We start from the raw sequence: 13,774 nt of genomic DNA on the forward strand, positions 1-13,774 counted from the left end.
AAGTGAACTTTAATAGTAAAACAAGATTAGGCAATGAGGCATGATTTTGAAAATTCACCAAAAATTATGTAAGTTTAATTAAATTTAAAAAAATTATGGAAATAAAGCTTAATGCGTCTATTTTCACATAAAAGAAACAGGGGAAGCAAAAGATTCTATATTGTATGATATTTGAATTCTTGTGAAACAGGGTCTGAATGAATTCGAGATCCCCTGTTCTGACTTTGGAAATTCACCATAAATTGTACAAAAATTATTGAGAGTCATACCTTACATGCATGGATTCCTTATTGAATCTAATTTTAAGGGAAACAAACGTTATGGTCATTGGAATTCTGTACAGGGATAAATTCTATCCGTAGTGCATAGGGGTCAGAGTATTCATTCCCTGAAACAGGGGAGACTTTAACTAATAAACTGTACTAAATGGCCCGACAAAAAATTCTAGAAAAAAATAGTAAGTATACATATGAGTCTAGTTTCATAGAAAATTTACAGAATTGGATTTCGAGTTTTGTAACTTGAGGTATGATTTTTTTTAACACCGGGACTCTAGAAAATAGTCTGTCCTAAATATGTGTAATTGTACAATTATAGTGTTTTATCTTGAAAAGCATGGTAGTAATTGCTTATTATTTACATATGAACTTACTAAGCATAAAGCTTACCCATCCTCTCCATTTCTTTAGGATTGGCAGGTCGGCTCGGGGTTGGAGATCGTCAGAGGCAAAATCACACTATCAAACTATCATTTTTGGGAAAATTAATTCAAATATTAGAAATATCAAGTGAGTGGCATGTATAGGAAGTTGGTTTGTGATATGTATTTTTATTATGATTTTGACCATACGTATCAGTCTGCATTTAGTTATCGTATAAAATCATGAGATGTGGTCCTTATCCATTATGGTTTATAAGGTTAATTAATCGTGCCGTGTCCTATGTTTTGATGTGATGATATAGTTAGCTTTGTTTGTTATGCATGTGTTCGAAAAGTTTTGAATTAAATGAAATTTTATGGCCCGATTTTCGTCTATGTGTATTGTTAAGTCTGGTAATGCCTCGTACTCTGTTCCGGCCTTGGATACGGATAAGGGGTGTTACATTCCCCACAGTACATACAGGAAACTACTTCAAACAGATTTGGTGGCTGAGCTACAAAATTATTAGCACTATCAGCAGTAAACTACTTTAACATAGAGGAAATAGACAATACCTGAGCTGATAAAGAAGTGAGGGCATCAACTTCATGAACTCCGACTACACGTCTTCCTAAAGTTGTTCGACTTGCTGGCCATTGATAGTTGTTGCTCGCGATCCTGTCGATGATCTCATAAGCCTCATTATAAGACTTAGACAAAATTGCACCATTCGTAGAAGCATCTACCATCAATCTTATATGTGCATTGAGACCATTATAGAATGTCTCCAACTGGATACAGTAAGGAATCTCATGATAAGGACACTTACGAAGTAACTCCTTGAATCACTCTCAAACCTCATACAAAGACTCGTCATCCAATTGTTGGAAAGTTGTGATCTCATTCCTCAACTTAGCATTCTCGCTAGGCTGGAAATACTTAACCAAAAATCTCTCTGCTAATTCTTTCCATATAGATTTGGAACTTGGTGGCAATGAATTGAGCCATGCTCGTGCTTGACTCGCAATAAGTATGGAGACAACTTCAACCTCAGTGCATCTTCAGTCAGACTAGCTATCTTGAATAATCACTCACCTCTATAAACAATCGAAGGTGGAGATGTGGATCTTCTGTGGGCATACCTCTAATTTGGCCCACCGTTTGTAGCATTTGAATTGGGTTGCCTCAATATCTGGCCTTCTAATTCCTGGATTTAACTCATTGAAAAGCGGCATAGCATATTGTCTGATGCATCGATCCCTATCATTAGGCAATGAGGATCGGATTTCGTACATGATCGGTTTCATTACCTTGGTCTTGGTTCTCATTTCCAAGGTCTAGCACGACTTGTCTTTGAGCTGTTTGTTCACATATTCTTTTTTTAAAAGTTCGCTCAATTTTAGGGTCTACTGGGAGTAAATCGATAATCCGACCTATGCTCATAAACACCTGAAAAGAAAATCACAAAATTAAGAAGAATAAGTTAGTACTGTTAGAAATAACCAAATAGAAAATAAATAATTTCACAAAGAATGACTATGGCAGCAATTCACAATCCCTGACAACGGAGCCAAAAACTTGTAACGCTCGGGTTTGTGCAAGTGTACATAGTCATTATCAAGTAATAAGTAAGTATCGAGTTATCGTCTCCATAGGGATTTTATTTGTGCTAAGTCACTTAATTTGTAAAAATATATTAACAATTTGGTAAATAAAAACACAATTTATTTGAGAAGTAATGATTAAAATATATTAGACTAAATGCAATGATCCCTAATGCAAATTAACCTAAGTATGCAAACTATATGAATGAAATAGATTTTAGCGAAATTAAACACAATTTGCAACTATTATAACATAAATAAGACAGGACAATTACTTTAATTTAACTCAAATTATTATTAACATGCTTATCAATATTCAGAAAAACATTCCATGCCAACTCGATCTTTCATGAGTTTGGAAACCATATTAGGTCCTTTCAGAATCCTTTACTTAGTAAATACGCATTTTACTGATCCTTATTTACTAAGGGCTTCTTAGTATTCGTGCGAGATAACAAGAATGTGCTAGGTTTTGAAACAGTTTAATCACACAAATCTAGAAACTATGCAGATCACAGAGCTTGCTTAGAGTTGTTATGCAACCTGCTAAATAATGCAATAGCCCAGTTTTTTACCCTATCCGGAACAGTAATTTTGAGACCACAAATTCGAGTCAAAAATATTTTAATATTATTTTCTGTGTTTCTTTTGTGTGAATTTTCATGTGTGAAATTTTCGTGAATTATTTTTGTTGTTTGAGTACTCGATTAAATAAAAGGGCTAAATCGCGTAAAATGAAAATTTGAAGGTTAAATGTGAAAGTGCCTAATTGTTGTTGTCTTTATAATATGAAGCACTTATAATGAAATTAAACCATAATTATATGTAGTGGACGGTTGTAACCTTATGATATAATGGTTTCATAATTATAATAAAGGTTAAATATATAAGTTAAATAATATGTTAATATATGTTATAATATATAATAAAATACAAAAGCCATGCATCATTTTTCTTTAAGTGTCGAAACTTCAAATAAAAAGAAATAAAAAGAGTTTGAGACATTCGGCCATTTGAAAACTAAATCAAGGTATGTTTTATTTTCGATTTTTGATAATTTTTACGTTTTTGAGTCCGTTGCTTCGAATACTACCCGACCCATGCTTCAATTTCTGATTTTGATGAATATTTTGAGTTATTCCATTGATGAATAATTGTGTTTTTTGATTTTTGATGATGAATTATTGAAGATATGTTTTGGGTTAGTATGTTTTGTATTGGAAATTTTGATGAATTTGAGTAATTAGGGCTAAATTGCAAAATAACAAATTGAGGGACTAAAATGTGAAATAAATGAATTGTGTGGGCATTTATGGGCATAATGAAGATTCAGCTAAAGCTTGATATGTGTAAATTTTGTAAGTTTTGTGTTTTATGCAAATTGGACTAAATTGTAAAAAGTATGAAAATTTAGGGGTAAAATAGTAATTTACCCATTTATGTGTTTTTGGACTAAATTGAATGAAATTATATTGACTTAGTTTATTTTGAATATATTTAGATCAAGAACCAAAAAAATCAGATTTGGATTGGAGGAAAACTAAAATCGTCAACTAATCGTCCCATTTTGATTACCGTTGTCCGAGGTAAGTTTATAAGCAAATAAACGTAGTTATTTTTTTAAATAAACATAAGATACATGTATTGAATTGGTATATTTTAGAATGTATAAATGATAGCCAAATATGTGTACACTTGGGAACTATGTTTACGATTCGATTCGGCCAAGATTCGACGTCTGAAAAGCCCCGTACGAACCTTATGAATATTTAGGATACATATGTCATGACATAGGATTTCTGATAAGTGTTCTCGTGTAAGACAACGTCTAGGACGTTGGCATCTATATGTGATTTTGAGTAAAACGATGTCTAGGACATCGACATTGTAATTGTGATTCGTGTAAGACCCTGTCTGGGACAGTGGCATCGACATGTGATTACATGTAAGACCACGTCTGGGACATTAGCATTGTACGGTATGTGTTATAATCTGAGTATCCTTTTTAATTCTGAATGGTTCAACGGGCAAAGATAAGTTATGAATGAATGTGGAAACAAGTTAAAGTGAACAGGTATGTGACAATTTATTACCTTTTTGGAAATAAGGTAAGTTGATTATTTGATATGTCAATACAAGTTATAAATGACGCTAATGGTAGTTATTGTGTATATGAAAATCTATATGTAGATTAATGTATACGTATGTGATATTAATATTTGATTTTTGAGCTTATATTCGGCCTAATGTTACATGAGGAATAAATTGAAATGTGAAATTCATATTGATATTAAAGGATTTATGTGCATTCGATTAGTAGGTATTTGAAATGTGAACCTTATACGTTTTGTAGGGAAGTATATATATTAGGCAAAATAAGGTCTATGTGATATTAAATATGTTAATGAATCAATGTGTGTTTAGAAATGTTATAATTTATGTATAGATAAATGTTTGGTAATTAAATTTCATAAGTATTGCTTGGCTATGACTTAATAAATTATCAATGCCATTGATAATAATTTATGTATAGATAAATGTTTGGTAATTAAATTTCATAAGTATGGCTTGGCAATGACTTAATAAATTATCAATGCCATTGAGATAATATTTGAATTAAGAATTGAGCTATGAACAAAGTGAATGAAACCATATGTTTAAGTATATGATTGGTCATATTCGGTTTAATGATATATTTATGTATGATATGGAAATGTGAATTTCATACTTATGCCAAAGTTTATATGTGCATTTGTCTATATGGTAATTGAATGTGAAATTATGACTAGGGAAATGTGAATTGTATAAATGTATTATGATAGTATGTTTTTGGTCAAGTGAAATTTTTATTGATATTGTGTATGAAATATGATTTTGGATAAAGAACGAATGCTTATTTGGACAAAACTTAATCCATGTTTAGTTATATGTGGATATTTGAATTTACAAGTATGGTTTGGTTATCTTATTAAATTATTTTTGTTATTGAGTTAATATTTGCTTATGGCTTACTAAGCTAAGATAGCTTACTCTGTGTGTGTATTTTTACTTCTATTTATAGATTTTGGAGACTAGTTACGGGCTCGGGGATCATCAGCGAGTCTATCACACTATCGACTGCTTTTGGTACTTTTAAAAGTTGAATTAGAAACCTATGGCATGTATAGGCTATACTACTTTTCGAATGTGGTTGAACTTGTATATATATATATGTATAAGCCATGCGAAAATGGCTTGTCCATTTTTTTAATCTTGGAATTTATGCTTTGGCTTGATGATGATGTTTGGTTGTGGTTTTGGTTGATTTGGTTTTGGTATATATAAGTATGGTTATGTTTGATATTTTACTCATTTCAAATATGTCTTGTATTTGGTTTTATTAAGAAATGGGATTTTGTGCATATATGGCTAAAACTCTGGTTTTAAAATGATAGGTATAAAATTTGATTCGTAGTGTACTTTCATTGAATAGCCGAATATAAAATGACTTAATACGGTCTTGTGATTTAGAAAAAGTATAATTCTTATATTTATTTCGAAGCATATGAATTGAACTTGTTTATATTCGGCAATTGTATTTTGGTTTTGACCATTTGAATAGTAAATTTGGATGCTTTGTTGTGTGTTTTAAAATTATGTTAGTTTATTAATAATTATTGCCGCGTAAGAGATATATGTTTAAGACATGATATTTATATATGATGGATGTGTTAGCTTATTAAAATTCTTTCATTAAGTAAAGAAATGGATAAGAATTATCTTGGTAAATTAATCACGATTTGGTATTTATATATATATTTACATATAAGTATATGAAGTGATGGGTTGATTTATATATAATTGTATGTGGTTAGTTGAATATGTATTTGTTGAATTGGTCTTGAATATGAAGTTTGTTACATTGCAAATACATAGTTGTAATGTTCTTAATGTGATATGAAAATTTTGGATAATGTTTGGAATTAGTTCTATGTAAGAATATACGCTTCTATAGGGATTTAGTAAGTTAAAAGTGGAAATTGAAATATGCATTGCTATATTCGGCTGAGGTTCTGTAAACTGACTAAATGAATAGTACTTTAATTTATAAGGAATTAAGTTTGTTATTTTCTAAATGGTGGCAAATGGAACTTATCAAAAATGAGATGTGTTTGAATATCTTTATTTATTATGTCTTATATACGTGTTTATAGATTGTAGTATTATATTATATTTATGGTATGAACAAATGCAATGTGATAAAATGATATGTTGGGTGCTTATTGCTTATGAATTATAAATCTAATTATGTGTTTAGAAAGTACCATAATCTGATTTGCGAAGAGATTAATTTAGTTTTATTTATATTAATAATTATCTATTTTAATAGTTTCAATAAAATTATGCATATGATTATTCGGAAGTTATCTTTCGTCTGGTAATACCTCGTAATTCCTTTTCGACGATGGATACGAGTTAGAGGTGTTACATTTATTGGTATCAGAGCCATGGGTTAGTCGGTTCTAAGACTGCAACCTGCGATAGTATGATATCTCGCGACTCTGACAAAAAAAAATGTTTTGATGAGACAGATATGTCTTCCAAACGAGCTGATTCAATTGTATAGAATGTGTATTCAAATGTTTGAATGAAAATATATATATGTGATGAGTTGACACTCGTAAAGGTATGGGTTAAAGTATAAGACATTTTGGTTATTGATAAATGTTATAATTATATGAGTATATGAGTTATGTCATTAGAGTTATGATGCTATATGAAAATTTCAATTGTGAATTAGTGATTTTAGTTGGCATAGAATTATGTTCTAAGAGCAAAAGTGATTAAAAGCAATTTTTTATTAAATGTTTTAAGAATGTGAAATTAGAAATGAACTGGTTATTTGTGAAAGTATGTGTTACGTGCATTAATATACAAGTTAAATTTGAGGCTTTACTACCTCACCCACTTATTAGTGAAAGGTTATAATGGAATCCGTAAAATTTGAGTTAAATAAACTCACGAGTGTAGAGTTATAGAAGTCCGTGTTTGGAAGATTAATAATGTGGTCAGAAAAGTGAATGAATCAGCAAATAGAGGCAGTATTAAAAGAGATATTGGATAGTTTTGAAGACTATTCAGATTATGCAAAGTCATTGTTACAGAAGAAGTTAACTTCTATTAAATGATCAATTTAAGTATGTTATCGAAAGAAAGTATCAACTGGAAGCTTTTCTAAAATTGATTTTTGTTAGTGAAGAGATAATGTGAAAATTTTTGATGACAGAATTAGACAGTTGAATAGTGTTTGAATTGTATTGATGGCTGAGTGCAGTAGTGATAATCGGGCAATTATTATGACTTCTTCTGGGTATTCTATGTGTATATTTATCTTCAAAAGTATAGGTGATCGTTTAATTACAGAAGGAATTCTTATCGTATGAGAACATTAGCTAAAGATACTAATAAATGAAAGCATTGTTGGTCTGTTTGGGCTATGTTCGACAATGTTCTGTCTTTCTATGGTATATTATTCCCTATGTGAATATGTAAGTTGACGGTAATATCTATATGATATTAATAATTTATTTCTACTGGCTATTGTTCTGTTGAATATACGTGAAGATTATATTGCTTCTAATATTGTAGATTTCAATATTTATGAGTGATATTGTTCTTTCTGAACATTTTCTGGGATATCATCAGAATTGATATTATTCTATATAGATTGTGGTCCTCAGATATTTTGTGTAGCTTCAGGCGTTGAAATTTCGCTATCCCGGTTTTCTTATGATTCTATGTGATTATTTTCAAGAGATCTCTATTTGATAGAGATGGCTATATCTATTATAATTATAATTTCTATTCTGAAATTTGGAGTACTGCAGTACCATTATCAGAGTTATAGAAGTTGTGTTTCTGCATTAGTTGTTGTTTAAAACATATTTGATTCTTTTCTGTGTTCAAATGTTTCATTAACAGTTGGGATAATATTTGTTAATAGAGTTGAGATATCGTTCTTATTAAGGCTCAATGATTTTTATTTGATTAAGATGACTTCATCATAATTCAGAGTTTCGATGATTAATATATGAGACAGCTTTATTAAAAACTCTTTTCTAGTTCTCGTGAAAGATTCGACATCAGTAAAAGTGAAAATGAAAGAAGATCAATATCAAATTTATATAATGATATGTCTGAAGCTAACCTTCTAAAAAGAAGAAAAGATTTCTTTAAAATGGTTGATTCAGTGGTTTAGTCTGATTTGAATTAATTGATTGAAAGGATGATTAGGTTATATGTCTTTGAATTTATTCACCAGACTGGAGATAAACTCTGAAAGTATATGTGTGATTTGAGGGATAGTTTAGAAGAAGAATTTGTGTTCCAAAAGATTTGATATAGAATTATATCTACCGGGACTATTCTGTCTGAGAAATGTTATGGTAAATTAAAGATAATTCGATTGTTGAAGTTTTTTTTTTGTACGAAGACAATATCAACCGAAATGTCAAATCTAATTCAATCTGAGTTGAATAAAGAGTTTATGATTTTCAGTCATACGTTAATGAACGGTCTGAAGTGTGTACTAATGAAAGAGTGTGCAGAAATATCTTGTGATTCTATATAGTTAAAGCTACATGAAAAAGGTTATGTGACATATTCGATGATTATAAGAATTTAAAATGTTTAATGTTAGAGAAAGATCCAAATTTGGGAATAGTAAAAATGGCTTGAACTTTTAAAAGACCTTGAGTTAATATTTGATATTACAGAGTGAGATCTGAACTTGGCATAGCAAAGATAGTTCAAATTGTCGAAAACTTTTGAATTTGTAAGTTATAAGGGATTCAATGTAAATGGGTTTCTGATTTAGAATTTCAAATTAATGATTGGTTACTGAGAAGTTCTGAGATTGTACAACAACTGCTATAGGTAATCTCGCAATGGTAAATTGTCTGCTCGGTCAGGACTGTTTCAGCATGAGTTGATATCTGAGTAGTAATGAAATAGAATTTTGATGAACTTTGAATCGGGATTATTCTTATCATTGAAAATGATAGAGTGATCTGAATTATTATTAATTGCTTCAAGAAATCTCTCTATACGTATGGATTTTCTCTTTTGATAAAACAGTTGAGTGATTTGTTCCTGTATTGATAAGTCTACAACTGGTGCCAATCATCACTGTTTTTGATTGAGATCTGAAACTCATATTGTGATTCAGAGAGAAATTACAGTAATCTGTGAGTATGAGATTGAATTGAAATCAGGAAAAGCAATTCAAATTCTCGAAATATTTATTTGACATTGTGTTTAAGAGTTTGAAAGCAATAAAGAAAGACTATTGTATGGTTGCAATTACCGAACTCTATTGTTTTGAGATCGAACTTTGTGAGAAGATGATCCATGGAATTAATTTCATCAGAGAAATTGAGCAGAAAATGAAAATAATTCAATAGAGCTACAAGCAGTTTCAGCTTGATATGATGTATAGTAGAAGACAGATCAGAATCTTAATTGTGAGATTTAAGAGATTTGAAATCCAAAGCTATGTAAAATTTTAAAATGTACTGTGTGGAAGAAAATCCTTAATCTACTTTCTAGAAAGATTTTCAGGGACAAAAATCCCTAAGGGGGGAGAGTTGTAATAGCCTGATTTTTTACCGTATTAGGAACGGTGGTTTCAGGACCACAAATTTTAGTCAAAAATATTTTAGTATTATTTTCTGTGTTTATTTTGTGTGAATTTGCATGTGTGAAATTTTCATGAATTAATTTTGCTGTTTGAGTGCTCGATTAAATTAAAGGGCTAAATCGCGTAAAATTAAAATTTGAAGGTTAAATGTGAAAGTGCCTAATTGTTGTTGTCTTTATAATATGAACCATTTATAATGCAATTAAACCATAATTATAAGTAGTGGACGGTTGTAACCTTATGAAATAATGGTTTCATAATTATAATAAAGGTTAAGTTAAATAATATGTTAATATATGTTATAATATAAAATAAAATACAAAAGCCATGCATCATTTTTCTTTAAGTTCCGAAACTTCAAATAAAAATAAAGAAAGAGTTTGAGACATTTGGCCATTTGAAAGCTAAATCAAGGTATGTTTTATTTTCTATTTTTGATAATTTTTTCGTTTTTGAGATCGTTGCTTAGAATACTACCCGACCCATGCTTCAATTTCTGATTTTAATGAATATTTTGAGTTATGCCATTGATGAATAATTTTGTTTTGTGATGTTTGATGATGAATTATTGAAGATATGTTTTCAGATAGCATGTTTTGTATTGGAAATTTTGATGAATTTGAGTAATTAGGGCTAAATTGCAAAATAATAAATTGAGGGACTAAAATGTGAAATAAATGAATTGTGTGAGCTTCTATGGGCATAATGAAGATTTGGCTAAAGCTTGCTATGTGTAAATCTTGTAAGTTTTTTTGTAAATTTTGTAAGTTTTTTTGTTTTATGCAAATTGGACTAAATTGTAAAAACTATGAAATTTCAGGGGTAAAATAGTAATTTTCCCATTTATGTGTTTTTGGACTAAATTGAATGAAATTATTTTGAATTAGTTTGTTTTGAATACATTTAGATCAAGAACCAAAGAAAACAGATTTGATCGGAGGAAAACTAAAATCGTCAACTAATCGTCCCGTTTCGATTACCGTTGTCCGAGGTATGTTTATAAGCAAATAAACCTAGTTATTTTTTTTAAATAAAAATAAGTTACATGTGCTAAATTGATATATTGGAGAATGTATAAATGAGAGCCAAATATGTGTACACTTGGGAACTATGTTTACGATTCCATTCGACCAAGATTCGACGTCCGAAAAGCCCCGTACGAACCTTGGGAATAACTAGGATACATATGTCATGACATAGGATTTTCGATATGTGTTCTCGTGTAAGATCACGTTTTGGACGTTGGCATCGATATGTGATTTCAAGTAAGACCATGTCTAGGACATCGGCATCGTAATTGTGATTCGTGTAAGACCCTGTCTGGGTCAGTGGCATCGACATGTGATTACATGTAAGACCACGTCTAGGACGTTGGCATTGTATGATATGTGTTATAATCCTAGTATCCTTTTTAATTTTGAATGGTTCAACGGGCAAGGATAAGTTACGAATGATTGTGGAAACAAGTTAAAGTGAACAGGTATGTGACAATTTATTACCTTTTCGGAAATAAGGTAAGTTAATTATTTTATATGTGAATACAAGTTATAAATGACGTTAATGGTAGTGATTGTGTATATGAAAATATATATGTGGATTAATGTATAAGTTTGTGATATTAATGTTTGATTTTTGAGCTTATATTCGGCCTAATGTTACTTGAGGAATAAATTGAAATGTGAAATTCATATTGATATTAAAGGATTTATGTGCATTCAATTAGTAGGTATTTGAAATGTGAACCCTAAACGTGTTTATAGGAAAGTATATATATTCAGAAAAATAAGGTCTATGTGATATTAAATATGTTAATGAATCAATGTGTGTTTGGAAATGTTATAATTTATGTATAGATAACTGTTTGGTAATTAAATTTCATAAGTATGGCTTGCTTATGCCTTAATAAATTATCAATGCCATTGAGATAATATTTGAATTAAGAATCGAGCTATGAACGAAGTGAATGAAACCATATCTTTAAGTATATGATTGGTCATATTCAGTTTAATGATATATATATGTATGAACGATATGGAAATGTGAATTTCATACTTATGCCAAAGTTTATATGTGCATTTATCTATATGGTAATTGAATGTGAAATTATGACTAGGGAGATGTGAATTGTATAAATGTATTATGATAGTATGTATTCGGTCAAGTGAATTTTTTATTGATATTGTGTATGAAAGATGATTTTGGATAAAGAACAAATGCATATTTGGACAAAACATAATCCATGTTTAGTTAAATGTGGATATTTGAACTTACAAGTATGGTTTGGTTATGTCTTATTAAATTATTTTTATTATTGAGTTAATACTTCCTTATGACTTACTAAGCTAAGATAGCTTACTCTGTGTGTGTATTTTTACTTCTATTTATAGATTTTGGAGACTAGTTGCAGGCTCGGGGATTGTCAGCGAAGTCTATCACACTATCAACTGCTTTCGGTACTTTTAAAAGTTGAATTAGAAACCTATGGCATGTATAGGCTATACTACTTTTCGACTATGGTTGAAGTTGTATATATATATGTATAAGTCATGCGAAAATGGCTTGTCCATTTTGTTAATCTTGGAATTTATGCTTTGGCTTGATGATTATGTTTGGTTGTGGTTTTGGTTGATTTGGTTTTGGTATATATAAGTATGGTTATGTTTGATATTTTACTCATGGGTTTATTGATTCAAATATGTCTTGAATTTGGTTTTACTGAGAAATGGGATTTTGTGCATATATGGCTAAAACTTTGGTTTTATAATGATAGGTATAAAATTTGATTCATAGTGTACTTTCATTGAATAGCCGAATATAAAATGACTTAATATGGTCTTGTGATTTGGAAAAAGCATAATTCCTATATGTATTTTACAGCATATGAATTTAACTTGTTTATATTCGGCAATTGTATTTGGGTTTTGGCCATTTGAATAGTAAATTTGGATGCTTTGTTGTGTGTTCTAAAATTATGTTAGTTTATTAATAATTATTGCCACGTAAGAGATATATGTTTAAGACATGATATTTATATATGATGGATGTGTTAGTTTATTAAAATTCTTTCATTAAGTAAAGAAATGGATAAGAATTATCTTGGTAAATTACTCACGATTTGGTATTTATATATATTTACATATAAGTATATGAAGTGATGGGTTGACTTATATATAATTGTATGTGGTTAGTTGAATATGTATTTGTTGAATTGGTCTTGAATATGAAGTTTGTTACATTGCAAATACATAGTTGTAATGTTCTTAATGTGATATGAAAATTTTGGATAATGTTTGGAATTAGTTCTATGTAAGAATATATGCTTCTATAGGATTTAGTAAGTTAAAAGTGGAAATTGAAATATGCATTACTATATTAATTGAGGTTACGTAAACCCACTAAATGAATAGTACTTTAATTTATAAGGAATTAAGTTTGTTATTTTCTAAATGGTGGCAAATGGAACTTATCAAAATGAGATGTGTTTGAATATCTTTATTTATTATGTCTTATATACGTGTTTATAGATTGTAGTATTATATTATATTTATGGTATGAACAAATGCAATGTGATAAAATGATATGTTCGGTGCTTATTGCTTATGAATTATAAATCTAATTATGTGTTTAGAAAGTACCACAATATGATTTGCAAAGAGATTGATTTAGTTTTATTTATATTAATAATTATTTGTTTTAAGAGTTTCAATAAAATTATGTATATGATTATTTGGAAGTTATGTTTCATCTTGTAATACATCGTAAGCCCTTTCTAGCGACAGATATAGGTTAGGGGTGTTACATTTAATCGGGTTAGGATCTAAATTGAGCATGCACATTTCAATTATGCGTCC

The 13,774-nt window shown here is 29.7% G+C and overlaps 1 non-coding gene across 1 annotated transcript; it reads left to right on the plus strand.

The window, feature by feature from the left end:
- Positions 1–1,448: 1,448 nt before the first annotated feature.
- On the plus strand, positions 1,449–1,555 carry LOC128292192 (small nucleolar RNA R71). Its single transcript, XR_008282177.1, has one exon. It is a non-coding gene; the product is annotated as a small nucleolar RNA R71 (small nucleolar RNA).
- The last annotated feature ends 12,219 nt before the right edge of the window (positions 1,556–13,774 follow it).

This window comes from Gossypium arboreum, chromosome 4 (assembly GCF_025698485.1).
Source record: "Gossypium arboreum isolate Shixiya-1 chromosome 4, ASM2569848v2, whole genome shotgun sequence".
Lineage (NCBI taxonomy): Eukaryota > Viridiplantae > Streptophyta > Magnoliopsida > Malvales > Malvaceae > Gossypium > Gossypium arboreum.